This window comes from Astyanax mexicanus, chromosome 8 (genome assembly GCF_023375975.1).
Source record: "Astyanax mexicanus isolate ESR-SI-001 chromosome 8, AstMex3_surface, whole genome shotgun sequence".
Lineage (NCBI taxonomy): Eukaryota > Metazoa > Chordata > Actinopteri > Characiformes > Acestrorhamphidae > Astyanax > Astyanax mexicanus.
This window is the reverse complement of record NC_064415.1, coordinates 14,089,067-14,103,848: the sequence shown is the minus strand read 5'-3', so window position 1 is coordinate 14,103,848 and position 14,782 is coordinate 14,089,067. Positions and strand designations below refer to the sequence as shown.

Genomic DNA, 14,782 nt, shown 5'->3' with positions numbered 1-14,782 from the left:
GACTTTAACATGGCTTAGTTATGCAGTTGGTATTAGGTTTGGGTGTGACTGAAGTGGGGATAATGTGTGAAATGCAGTGGTTAAGTGAGTGCAAATAGTGCAAAGAGTGACGTAACTACTGTCCCATTTCAGCACTTTCATACTTACAAGCACTCAAATGTTTGACATGACTGAAAATGCCCATTCTTACTAGTGGTTGTTATCATTTACTTGTTATTAAAGGTTAGCCAATATTAGCTGACGTTTGAATTCCCATTTATATGCGATTCTGACCTGAAAAAGCCATTTAAAAATACTTTCAAAGTAATTAAAGGTAACATTAGTGCTTGTGCTGTCTGTCCTCCATATGTGTTGCTAAAAATTACACATTTCTTTGGTTAAATGTCACTAGCTCTTGTAAAATAATTAAACAGCATTTAATAGCACTGTTACCAAATGTAAAACAATAAAATATTACATCATACTGCCTCATAATTTATTTAATTAAATGTTACAACTTCTTTTGCTACTTTATACAAAAGAAAATTGTGTTCGCATTTCCATGACATATCTACCAGAGGCAGAATAGATTTGCCCAATATTATTTATTTTACCCCAACCTTCGATAAACAAAATGCGTTATGGTGTGGTGCAGTGGATAATACCACTACCTAATAGTGTGCCACCACATCTGGTGGGAGACTGGGGTTCAATTCCCGGTCTGGGTGACTGAATGCTGCACTACACAAGACTCTTAACACTACATTGGTCCACCTCTGGAAAGGAAAAACCTTGTATGTCACTTTGTAAGAAAAATGTAAGCTAAATGCCATAAATGTAAATTGTTAATATGATGATCTGATGGATCTGACTGGGGTAAAATCAGGAAGAAAACATAAATATCCTTCCAAAGTCACCTCATAGTGTCCTGCATTACACTGCAGTGTTACATTTGCCTTAATGACATGTTATCAGACAGAACCATTACCACAGTCACCTCTTGTCAAAACCAAACATGGTGTTTTTCTCCTGTCTCCATTATCTCAGAGCACACACTGTTCTTATGTGCTTTCAGTTTACCATAGCAGCAGAGTGTTGTGTTTCAGAGTAATCTTGATGATTTTTTATGCTATCTTTGTGACATTTAATAAAGTGACTAAACAGATTTTAGGCTGTTATATAAAAATATTTAAAATAAGGGCAATGTCACAGGGATAACAATCAGGCTTTTCAAAGTGCTGGGGACATTTCCCATAAGTCTGTAAATAATCAGTATTTGTCAAAAACTTGGTGATGCAGTAAGTATCACAATAGAAGGGTTATGATACAATACATTGTGATATGCAGATATATTGTACACAAGATAACTTGTTGCAAATCAAATAGAAGGAAACCTGTTGTAGTAAAAAAAATCCAAATTAAAACAGGGTTACGTGAAGACAGGATACAACACTGCCATCTAGTGGTCTGGTTTTAAACAAACCACTAAATGAACCACTGTCAAATCAACTGAGAATCAATTAGTGGTAGGAAATTAATCAAAATACTGTGTTTTAATGAGATTTTTAAAATTATTTAATCACGATTGTACATGTGTACATATTGAATCATTTGCCACTGCCAAGAAACCTCTTAAAAACTCTTAAAAACTATGTGCTGTTTGTTACTGTTTTGGCACTTATACAAATAAAAATGGCATAATACTGTATGCAGGAAACTGTCATGTAAAAACTGAAAAAAAAAGAATTGTAATGAAGAATCACTCAAATATTAGAATTATTTTGAGAGTTTTTATGATCCAGACGTACAACAGAGCATTGCAAAGAGTAAATTATATCTGTGTTATTAGGAACAGTCCAGTTAGAATATTTGTCACACATGCAGCAGTTACAGAAAAAAAACTGTGACTGGGATTCAAGAGGTCACTGCCTTCACCTCTACCTGATGGCTTTTGCTTTTATGCCCTTGAGCAAATGATTAGTACTGTGCTTCAGCTTACATCTGGAAGCTCTTAGAGAAACAGGTCAGCCATTTATGCTAATATTGGTAACTATTTGACACTAAAATATACAGGATGTAATTTAAATATTGCTGACTGCTAAATATTTCCTTCTGTTTCTTGTTTGCAATATGAGCATTTTTAAAGCCTCATGCTGAATCATCATAACTGATTTAGGTTTGATTTTACAATAAGGTTTCAACATTTATCTCAAATTAAGCCATTTATTTTGGCTTAATTTACAATTTTTTTAAACACACAAAACATAAATATGACCACAGAAAATTACAATGGAAAATAAACTTGCATTTATTATTGTAAATAACCCCAAAAGTTAATTAACATTATCATCTGTTCAGCTTGTTAATTTTATTCTTGTCAAATTATATTTTCTTATAGTGGAAAAGTATTTAATTCTGTTTATAAAAAACGGGACTTTTATTTTGAAGGCAGCCTCTAGAACTGCGCGGGGGAAAAAGCGCGCACAAAAAGAGAGCACACGGCAGTGCTGCAGAAAGACAGAGCTGATAACACGGTTTAGACCCCGTTTGTAAAGGCACAAGCTTTTATGTAGATTAATGTCGGATTGTTTTTATTTTATTTTTATTTTTTTTTGTTACTTTAAGTTGTACTCAAGACTGTGAAAAATAAACCACATTAAACCTTCAGTAAAGTTTCACGCCGTCTACAAATGGGGATGCTACAGTAAAAGCTTCACCTCTCCAGCCAACCTGCTGCACAGCTAAGCTGACCACGGACCAACAGCACCAAGGCAAGGGCAGCGGTGAGTTGGAAGACGGTGTGATGGTTAAAAGAGCAGTGAGGCATAAAAGAGCTATAAAATGGAGGATGAAAATGCTGCAACACTGAGCTGTAAGGATAATGAAGAGCAAGCTGCACTTCTTCAAAAAGAAATCGAAGAATATAAAATAATGCTTGAAAATGAAACTACAGAAGGTGCAGCAAGAGACGAACTAAAAGAAATGATAAAAAATAAAGAAGCAGCTCTGTCTGAAATACAAAGTAAAGAGCAGGATGATTCAGAAGTGCTTAAACGTTCAGACCGTTCACGAGTGCTCACAGAAAAAATGCTTGCGTACCAGAGAGAGGAACAGAGCAAAAAAGAAAGAAGGCTGGTGAACTTATATGAACAGTGGAAAGCCCAAGCTCGCAAAGCCAGGCAAGAATTAAAATCTGATTTATCAGAAAGGCATCTCTCAGCTCTCATAGATAGCCTTGAGAAAGGAAAAAACGACATTATGAAAGTGTACAGCGAATTGCGAGTACATAACACTCCTGCTGCTGAATTACGGAGAAAAGTTGATGCATGTGAGGCTGTTACTAATGACATCACTAAAGTAGTGTATGAGAGACTAACTGGCATAAATGGAGAATTCGATGCTGAGGATGAAAAAGGGCGTTTGCGTGAGCTACTTGTTCCTGATTATGCTCACTCCATCTATGGTTCGTCTGCTTCAGAGTCTAATCTCAGTCAACACTCCAGATCTTCGTGTATTGCTGCCAAACGAGCTGATGCTGCTGCAGAATTAGCAGCGAAGGAGGCTGAGTACAAGGTGCTACTACAGGAAAGAAAACAAAAGGAAAAAATAAGAATGTTGGAAGAGGAACACAAGAAAGAGCTAGAAATTCAGAAGTCCGAATTGGAACGCCTAAAAGCAGAAAGGGACTTAAAGGCAGCTCATGCCAGGTTTGAAGTCTATGACAGAGAAATTAAACAAGAGACAGACAGACAGTCTGTTCAGCTAGAACCTGAAATTCAGAACTGTATTCCTCATTCTGTTGCACAGCACCCTAGTACAGCCAACCCATCCCCGCATGTTGACATGTCTAGCCTAGCCCAAGCCGTCCAGGACAGCATAGCTCTAAATAGACTGCCAATGCCAGAGCCCAAAGTGTTTAATGGCAACCCAATTGATTTCATTGAATGGAAAGCTTCATTTATGTCTCTTATAGACAGAAAGAACATTTCTACAGCTGATAAACTGCACTACCTCAAGAGATATGTTAGTGGCCCAGCTCACAAATGCCTAGAAGGTACTTTCTTTCGAAATGACGAGGAAGCTTATAAGGATGCATGGAACAAGCTCAACCAAAGGTATGGCCAGCCATTTGTCATTCAAAGAGCCTTCAGGGAGAAGTTGTCAAATTGGCCAAAAATACCATCTAGAGATGCTGAAGCATTAAGAAATTTCTCTGACTTCCTAAGTGCTTGTCTGCAAGCCATGCCCCATGTAAAAGGTCTGGAGATTCTTAATGATTGCGAGGAGAACCAAAAATTGATGCTGAAATTGCCAGAGTGGTTATCTTCTCGGTGGAACCGCCAAGTCACAATATCTCTCACAGAAGGCAAAGACTTCCCGTGCTTCCAAGAATTCACTAAATTCATGTGCATAGAAGCAGAGATAGCATGCAATCCAGTTACATCTATGTTTGCTCTTCACTCATTTGAGTCAGTTAATAACGGGAGCACAAAGACATTAAAAAGAAACAAAGTCAGTGTCTTCAATACTCAAGCGCTTATGGATGATGACACAAAAAGGGCAACTAAAGAAAAAGTAAAGGTCCCTTGCATATTATGTCAGAATAACAGCCACCAGCTCCATAAGTGTCCAGACTTTCTGCGAAAATCACTTGAATATAGAAGGTCTTATGTGAAGGACAACAAACTGTGCTACGGATGTCTAAGACAGGGACATGGTGCACGAGAATGTCGCAATCGTCATATATGTGACTTGTGCAAAAGGAGACATCCTTCTTGTCTTCACGATGACAATTACGGGAAAGGCGCAAACAGAGAAAGAACACTGTCCAAAGAAAATCCAGTTCCACACAGTGAAACAGAAACCACAGCTGCACTGTCGCTAAATGTCACCAACGAAGGTCAGTCAGTAAGCACATCCATGATCGTGCCAGTGTGGGTGTCATATGAAAAGAACCCTTCCAGAGAAAAACTTGTGTATGCCTTATTAGATACACAGAGCGACACAACGTTTATTGAACAAGATGTGAGTGATGAACTTCAGGTATCAACTCACCCTGTAAAACTGAAACTTACCACAATGATGGGAGAAAACATGATCCTGAGAAGTGAAAAGGCACCTGGTCTCCGTGTAAGAGGCTTCAATTCTTCAGTGCACATCAAACTTCCTCCAGCGTACACAAAAGACTGCATACCTGTGAACAGAGATCACATACCAACACACGAAACGGCCAAAAGGTGGCGCCATTTAGCAGCAATAGCAGACCAAATACCTCCTCTCCTCAGTTGTGAAGTAGGTCTCTTAATTGGATACAACTGTCCCAGAACTCTGGTGCCCAGACAAGTAATACCAGGTAAAGATGAAGAGCCCTACGCTGTCTTAACGGATTTGGGTTGGAGTATTGTTGGCTGTTCAGCACCTTGCATGGAAACACAGGTGTCAACTGGTCACTGTCACAGAGTAACTGTAAGAGAACTCCCTGCAGTAACGCCAATGGATGCATTGAAAGTTCTGGAGTCTGATTTCAGAGACACCCAAGAGAATGACAAAACTGTCTCTCAAGAGGATCTCATTTTCCTTGACAAATTAAAGGAGAACATAAGGAGAAATGAACATGGACATTACGAGATGCCTCTGCCATTTAAAGAAAGGCCATGCTTACCAGACAACAAACAGCTTGCTGCACTCAGGCTCAATCACCTAAAAAGAAAATTCATTGCAAATGAAAAATACAAACAAGACTACATTGCCTACATGAAAGACATAATTGAAAGGGGAGATGTAGAAGAGGTGCATGATGATGGAGCTCATGGTGAAACGTGGTATATACCTCACCATGGTATTTATCACCCCAAAAAGCCAGAAAAGTTGAGGGTGGTGTTTGATTGTTCTGCAAAGTACAAGGGAACCAGCCTTAATGAACATCTTCTGTCAGGCCCAGACATGATAAACAATCTGACCGGTGTACTCATTCGTTTCCGTCAACATCAAATTGCTCTGATGTGTGACATAGAGAAAATGTTTCATCAGTTTCATGTCCAGGAGAATGACCGCAACTATCTGCGCTTTCTGTGGTGGAAAAATGGAGACATAAACACCTCACCTCATGAATTCAGAATGAAAGTCCATCTGTTCGGAGCTGTGTCTTCACCAGGTTGTGCAAACTATGGACTGAAGCAGCTGGCCAAAGAACACAGTGTCACACATCCACAAGCAGCACAATTCATTTCAAGAGATTTTTATGTTGACGACGGGATTTGTAGTGTTACATCTGAAAAAAAGGCAGTTCAGTTAGCAAAGGAGGCACGTGAACTATGTGCAAAGGGTGGACTTCGTCTACATAAATTTGTATCAAATAATAGTGCTGTTCTACAGAGTATCCCTTCTTCTGAGCATGCCACAGACATCAAAACAAAGAACCTCACATTTAGTGACTTGGCTCTAGAGAGAGCCCTTGGAATCCACTGGAACATTGAGAGTGACAGTTTCACATTTAAAGTTGTACCAAAGGAGCAGCCAGCCACACGTCGCAGCATTCTGTCATCTGTTGCTTCCATTTACGACCCTCTAGGCTTTGTGGCACCTTATCTCCTCAATGGAAAAAGAATTCTCCAGGAAATGTGTCACCAAGGTACTGGTTGGGATGACCCACTACCAGAAAAACTGAGGCCACGGTGGGAGAAATGGCAAAAGGATGTTGGTGAATTGGAAAAGATATGCATATCTCGGTGCTACTTGCCAGCTGACTTTGGAAAGGTAATTAAAACAGAACTGCACCACTTCTCAGATGCAAGCACCAGTGGTTACGGTCAATGCTCCTACCTGAGACTGAAGAATGAGGAAGGAAAAGTTCACTGCGTTCTCGTCATGGGTAAAGCTCGCGTTTCTCCAATAAAGGTCACAACTATACCCAGGCTAGAGCTGACCGCAGCAGCAGTGTCTGTCTCGGTGAGTAGTCTGCTTAGAGAAGAGTTAAGTTACTCACAAGTAGAAGAATTCTTTTGGACAGACTCTAAAGTAGTCTTAGGCTACATACATAATGATGCTCGTCGCTTTCACACCTTTGTAGCGAACAGAGTGCAGAAAATCCGCCAATGTTCAAGTCCCAAGCAGTGGTTTTACGTCTCTACAGATGAAAACCCAGCTGACAACGCATCGAGAGGGACAACAGTGCGTGAGCTGCTTTCATCTAATTGGTTTACAGGTCCCCAGTTCCTGTGGGAAAAGGAAATTGAAACTCCAGTGGAGGTGATTCAGGAGCTGCCAGTTGGAGATCCAGAAGTAAGAAAGGCCCAAACACTGCAGACCACAGCTACAAAACATTTGAGCCTTTTAGAAAGACTGTGCAAGTTTTCATCCTGGTCTCATGTCGTTCAGGCAGTAGCACGCCTTCTACGTCGTGTCAAGGGAGACAAATCAAAGGCCCTGTCAACAGTAAGTGAGAGGCAAAGCGCCGAAAGACTCATCATCAGAGACTTACAAAGACAAGCATACCAGCCAGAGATACAGATACTGAGCAAGGGGAGTCAGCTACCAAGTCACAACAAGTTGCATCATCTTGACGTCTTTTTGGACACAGACGGTGTACTTAAGGTGGGGGGAAGACTCAAGCACTCATCCTTTTCTAACTCATTCAAGCACCCCACAATCATTCCCAAAGGACATCATGTCACTAATCTGATCATTTCTCATCATCACATGATGGTTAAACATCAGGGCAAAGGCTTTACCATCAATGAAATTCGGTCCAATGGCTATTGGATTCCTGGACTAAGCAGAGCAGTTTCTACTTACATCCGTCATTGTGTGACTTGTCGAAAGCTCAGAAGGTCGGTTGAAGGTCAAAGAATGAGTGATCTACCAAAGGAACGAACAGAACCCACACCACCTTTCACATATTGTGGGATGGACTGTTTTGGTCCATTTGTGACTCAGCAAGGTAGAAAACAACATAAAAGATATGGCTTGCTTTTCACCTGTTTCTGCTCCAGAGCCATTCATATTGAGATGTTAGAAGACATGTCAACTGATTCATTCATTAATGGTTTGCGATGCTTTACTGCACTGAGAGGAGCAGTTCGACAAATCAAGTGTGACCAAGGCACTAACTTTGTAGGAGCAAAGAATGAACTGAATGCTGCATTACAAGAGCTTGACAAAGATAAACTCAACGCGTTTCTTGCAGAAAGGCAGTGTGAATTTGTCATGAATGCACCCCATTCAAGCCACGCAGGAGGCGTATGGGAACGCCAAATAAGAACTGTTAGAAGTGTTCTGAATGCCACCCTACTACTCTCTTCAGGTAGGCTCAATGATGCATCACTACGAACCTTCCTCTACGAAGCCATGGCTGTAGTTAACAGTCGGCCACTCACTGTGGATAACCTAAACAGCCCTAACAGCTTGGAACCTCTCACTCCAAATCATTTGATAACTATGAAACCCACCACAGCCTTACCTCCTCCAGGTAAATTTGAAAGAGAGGATCTATATGGAAGAAAAAGGTGGCGTCAAGTACAATATCTCACAGAACAATTCTGGAGTAGATGGAAAAAAGAGTATGTCCACAACATCACAGCAAGACAGTGCTGGCACAGCGCCAAGAGAAATCTACAGATTGGTGATGTAATAATGGACACTAATGAATCCCTTCCAAGAAGTCAGTGGAGACTAGGAAGAGTCTCAGAGACTCTTACTGACAAAGATGGACTGGTAAGAAGAGTCAAAATATGTTTTGGAGAAAAGGGACTAAACAAGAAAGGTGAACGCACCGGCAAACTCTCCCTGGTAGAACGTCCAGTTCACAAGTTAGTTTTACTGCTAGAAGCTGAGTAGGCATAGTACAGACATGGACTGTGTTAGAGTTTTTTACAATAATTTCTTAAGGTTATTCGTTTGTTGTAAATTAATTGTGTTTAATGTCTACCTTAAGTAAACACAAATAATTTGGTGGGAGTGTAAATAACCCCAAAAGTTAATTAACATTATCATCTGTTCAGCTTGTTAATTTTATTCTTGTCAAATTATATTTTCTTATAGTGGAAAAGTATTTAATTCTGTTTATAAAAAACGGGACTTTTATTTTGAAGGCAGCCTCTAGAACTGCGCGGGGGAAAAAGCGCGCACAAAAAGAGAGCACACGGCAGTGCTGCAGAAAGACAGAGCTGATAACACGGTTTAGACCCCGTTTGTAAAGGCACAAGCTTTTATGTAGATTAATGTCGGATTGTTTTTATTTTATTTTTATTTTTTTTTGTTACTTTAAGTTGTACTCAAGACTGTGAAAAATAAACCACATTAAACCTTCAGTAAAGTTTCACGCCGTCTACAAATGGGGATGCTACAATTATTGTTATCATTTATAATGTATTATTATTGTTATCATTATTGTTATTACTGATTATCATATAATGTTTACATATACTAAATTAAAACAACAAAAGCAATTTGAACAAAATCAACATACTAACTCATCCATGTTTGCTAAGAAAAACATAATGGATGATAGTACATATTTTATGTACATATTTTGTACAATAATTCAAAAGCAAAATCATTAATAAACTGTGTTTTTGGCCATAAATATGACCAGACAGTTTATTAAACATCTCCCAAATCAATGTATTTTTTTATCGCTACCTTCAGAATGCTGCATCATTATGCATCACTTCTTTTTAACACCTTTGATGTTTAGCCTAGAGCAGCAGCCAGCTTTACTGCACCAGATTAAAGACACTGCAAATAAAAACTCACTGCAGAGGCTAATACATAATGAGAAAAGCAACACAGTGACTCTGAATAAGAAATGCAGCAAAAGTGACCAAAAAATTAATAATAATATGTGACATGTTATGAGACTGCCAACACCAGGGACAGGGGTCTGACCCAGTGTCTTACTGCAGTGTTAAAATAACAACAACAACAGAGATACAGATCAAAATACCTTGCTGCAGAAGGAAAAAGAATATAAGCTTTAGTTCTGAAAGATAAAAATACCAGATCACCTCATACCTCATCACTTCCTTCAACACAAACACACACACAGATAGATACATTATACCTACATGAACCCATCTGGTGTAAATGCTTAGTGATTAAAAGCACTTAGCATGTATTATTCACATAATATGAAGTAAGCAGAGAAGATGAAGCAGGAGAAACTTCATACCTTGCAGTTCTATTAATGTTCTGATAATGCTGCTTGATACAGCAAAGGGCCAGGGGGTGATGCCTGCTAATATCCGCCTTCCCAAGCCACACACACACACACACACACTTGCACCTGACACTCATATGATCAAGCAGAGAGTAAAACAGAACAGAAACTGGGGCTCAGACACTGACTACACAGAAAAGCCAAACAAGCCACATATTTCACATTGCTAAGATTTCTGGAGTTAAACCCTGGTCCTAGAGAGACTCTCCTCTGCTCTAATCAGCTCATTAACAGGCCATTTTTGAGTGTCAGTGGGTGCTGAAGCAAAGAAACAACTAAAATGTGCAAAGCTAGGAGCTATTCAGGATATAATTATTGTAATACATGCTCATTTATGTATTTATTTTTTCAAAATCAAGAATATTACTGATTATTAAAGTTCATCCATTCCTTGTTTGAGTAACTGTTTCACCTGTTCAGGAAAGGTTTTCTAATAGATTGTGCTACTTTTCTAAAAGCACAGCGGCAAACATTTGATTGCATTCAGTGACAAGAGCTTAAGTGAGGTCAGGATGTTTGATGATCACCACTACACCTCATCCTTATCTCCCCAACTCATCTCAACTAATTGAATAGAGCACCTTCTTCCCAGAGAACAGTGCCACTGCTGTACAGCTCAGTGCTTGGGGGCTTTAGGCTCCTCAAGCTCTTTTCAAGACCGTTTGTTTCATTTTTAGTGGAGTCAAAGTCAAGGCCAAGACCTTTAGCAGTCCAAGTTAAGTAAAAAAGTGAAAATGGCCAAGATTGAAACAACACAGAGGCCAGGTTAAGATTTTGTTCAATGTATATAAATAAAAGGATTATTGTTACAACATTTGAAACATACTTGCTCATTTTCATATTAGTAGTTAGTAAAAATACTAATAAATAATAAAAATACTAATAAATTAAAGCCTATAGGCTACATTCATACAACAACTAAAGCTGTTCACACTATTTTATTGGTATTAACACAGAGTGGTTGTGATATGTACTTTATAATTTAGTTTATACAGAAAAATATCCCAAAATATTAATAAGGTCTGTTACCTTACTTTCTCCTCACTGAAAACCTTTCTCACTACTGTCCTCCATTTTCCCTTCTCTTGGCAAATGATAAACTGAAAAAACATAAAACATCTTGAATTCTGATCCGGCTGTTCAGATGAGTCACACTGCCACATATATCAGATATGTATTGGATTTCAGTAGCACATATAAAAGTGGCCCAAATCTGAACTGAAAATGGACCCTAAACATCTTTCACCTGACTGACTACCACTTGGAAAAGTGAAAAGCATATAGGTTCAATAAATATAATCTCTATCTGTAAAAAGGACACACTTCAGGACTTTCAAAGGACTTTCATCATAAGTGTGCTCTAAATCAGCTGATTTGCTGGTTTACATGCTCACTTAAGGCTCAAGATACCTGGCTATGCAGAAATCCTGTTTTGCGTAATGCTGCTCGGCTCTCCATATTGCTTATTTCACTCTCTGTTTTGTTCGGAAATGGCCTGCTGCTAAAAGCAGGGCTAGAGAATGGAAAATGACCTCCCTGAGCCCTCTCAGCACATGAGACATGTGACTGGCAGTGTGAACACACACTCACCTCCGTTCTGCCAGCTTACAGCTTCCACTTAGGTTGCACAACACACAGGCTTATAAGGAAGCATTGAAACATTGTTAGCTTTATAAGCTATATAAGGCTGGCAGATATCAGTAAGACAAGCCATGTAAGATGAATGGGCATATAGAGAAACACAATGCATCAGGTTGTGTCTAAAATCATTGCTTATGTGGCCTTTAATGAACTGCAATAAAGCAACAGGCTGTAGGCCTTATTGTGCATTAACTCTATTGAACTGGCTGCAGAGATCAGTCTGCAATGGAAAACATTGAAAAACATTGAAAAAGGCCTACTTTAAATGAGTTTCATATTTTTACCAGTGTTATTTTAACCCATTACATTCTTAGGCAACAATACAGCAGTACAACAGCTCCCAACAGAGGCCAGACTAAAACAAATCACCTACAAAGTATAGCATGTCCAGATATTTTTAGATATTATTTCACACAAAACAGAAAAAAAAATCAGGTTTGACCTCAAAATTAGTTTACTAATATGATTCCATAAGGATTTTGAGGAACTGTGATGAGTGCTCTCTAATGTGTTTGGGTGCCTTTTGGATTTGTATTTATTTAATCATAAAGTAATTTTAGCTTTTTCAACAATTTAGGAATCGTTATATGTGAGACACATTCCGGTGTTGGTTTGTTGGATGTTTTTAGTCATTGTCATTACGACAACTCAGCAGAGATGGAGCCTTGAACAGTCTCTGTTTGCTGTCAATCAGTATAATATAATTTAGATAAAAATTTAATTTTTTTCTGTTTTTGTGTGCACAACCACTACCAACCCCAGAGACATGCCACCCTAATTGGCTGCCCATGCTCCATGTTTTTAAATCTGCTCTGGCGAGTAACAACACTGCTTTTTTGGTTCTCATTTTACACAGAGTCTGCTGTGCCTTTACCTAGAGATGTCTTGATTCGTCTCTCTGGGTAAGAATTGGGGTCCATTCAGACATATTTTAATTGTGGTTTTAAACCAGCAGGAACAGTGTGTTCAAAATGCTAGCACTCTGTTTACACCTGGTCACTTTATGTGACTGGTATCAGGATTGTATTCTGATAAGATTTTAGCCACATGTATTTATACTTGGTAGTCAAATGAGTTTCTAGTTAGTCAAACGGAAATCTGATTGCTGTGTGGGATAGAATACACAAATCCACTCATTGAATGACAAATAGCTGTTCATCCATTCAGCATTTTGCTGTGCTGGACTGAAGTATTTTCCTTGAAATTGACAATTTTACTTGCTGTTGTGCATTTCCTCACACCATTTAGAAAAAACAACCATTTAGACATCAACAGGAGATGATGACCTCAGCAGAGATGTACTGCATGGAAAGTAGTTTCTGTTGTTAGATGTTTCTCAAACAGATTGACATGAATACACTACTAAATGTGACTCAGATTTGTCTCAGGCCATTTCCCGAAGTGGTTTGAGTGATTCAATTTGAATCTATTTTAAATGCATGCAGAGGTGTTTACACTTGCATTTTAATGTGGCCTGGCCATATCCAGATATAATCTGGATAATAAAGAAGCATGAAGTGACCAGGTTTAAACAGAGCCACAGCTTGTTTATCACATTATAAAACAGAGATATTCTGATATTAATGTAAAACACAATAAAGCAAAATCCTAAATAAGTTTGAGCTTTTTAAAGGTTTTTCGGCACATGGATTGCCTGCACATTTTTTTCCATGCTAAAAAGCACTTTGATTTGTGCGTTCACTGAGGACCTCTACCTCTCCCTACCTCGCTCCGCCTCCAGGCTCATTAGGTCACATGAGCACAGTCTGCATTATCAAGAGCTTCCTCTGTTGCTGAGATGCAATTTGAGACTGAGGTTATTCACAGCGATACCACAGCTCTTTTGAGGTGCTTTTTGTGCATTTAAACATACTGTGCTAATCACAATAAAAGACATGAACAGGCATCAGTTCAGAGCGTGCATTTCTACGTGTGCACGTATGCAGAGCGTGCACTGAGCGTGCACACACAAATCACAACATGATTTAAAGATCCTCCAGTGTTTTAAAGGAACTGGACATGCTATAAAATGGTCATTAAAAAAATGACTATAAAACAAGATAAATCTGTCCAGAATATCATATTATATAAACTTTTATATAAAAAAAAATTGTAAAGATTTTTCTTTAGTATTAATTCAGCAGAACATCTTCATTTTTTATTTTTTTTTTATTTCATCTTCAAATCTTTATATCTCTGAATGATCTGGCTATATTTTGTATAGAGTGACTCGGATCGGAGGCAAAATTACCGGATCCGTTATAGACTGCTATAAATTATGTGAAAGCCTTAGCCTGAGACATTGCATGGATATGGGAAAACACCATGCAACAAGTATCTCCTGTTGAAGCACTGATGAATGACAAATGCATGCCAGCCTGGAATCACAGGGATCTTCCAGCCCACCCTGAGAAGGACACGAAGCAGCTGCTTGCCCATAACCTACACACATACACAGTGTCCTCCTCTCTGGGGAGGTGGCACAGTCAATGAAGTCTGGCACACAAACATTAAACATGTATGACTGCACACGTGGGCACTTGCACATGCCAGATTGAGACAATTGCCCAGGGGCGGCAGACATGTTCTTGAAGCGATCACACAATTTTACGTTGTGTACTTTCTACCACACACAATGAAAATAATCTACAATGCTGATAAGGGAAACACACACATGCCAGGACAGGATCTTGCTCGCGCACACAAGCAGAATGCTGAACGTTACAGTGGTAGTAAAGCATAGCAGCACAGATAACTGGGCTTATTATACCCACAGCCATGTATACACACAGTAAATGAATTGCTGAACAAGGTTAATCATTAACAGAGAGAAAAGCACATCACTGAAGGCTATATTAGGCATCAGTGGTTGAGGATGTACATTAATGCAGGGTTCTCCTTTTAACAGCTACGACATTAGAGTAATTCTCCACTGAAGAGGGGAAA

General features: G+C 39.0%; 1 protein-coding gene across 8 annotated transcripts in view; it reads right to left on the bottom strand.

The window, feature by feature from the left end:
• clcn3 (chloride channel 3) overlaps positions 1-14,782 on the bottom strand; it is a 57,232-nt gene that overhangs the window by 23,634 nt on the left and 18,816 nt on the right. The gene's annotated exons all lie outside the window — the stretch shown is intronic.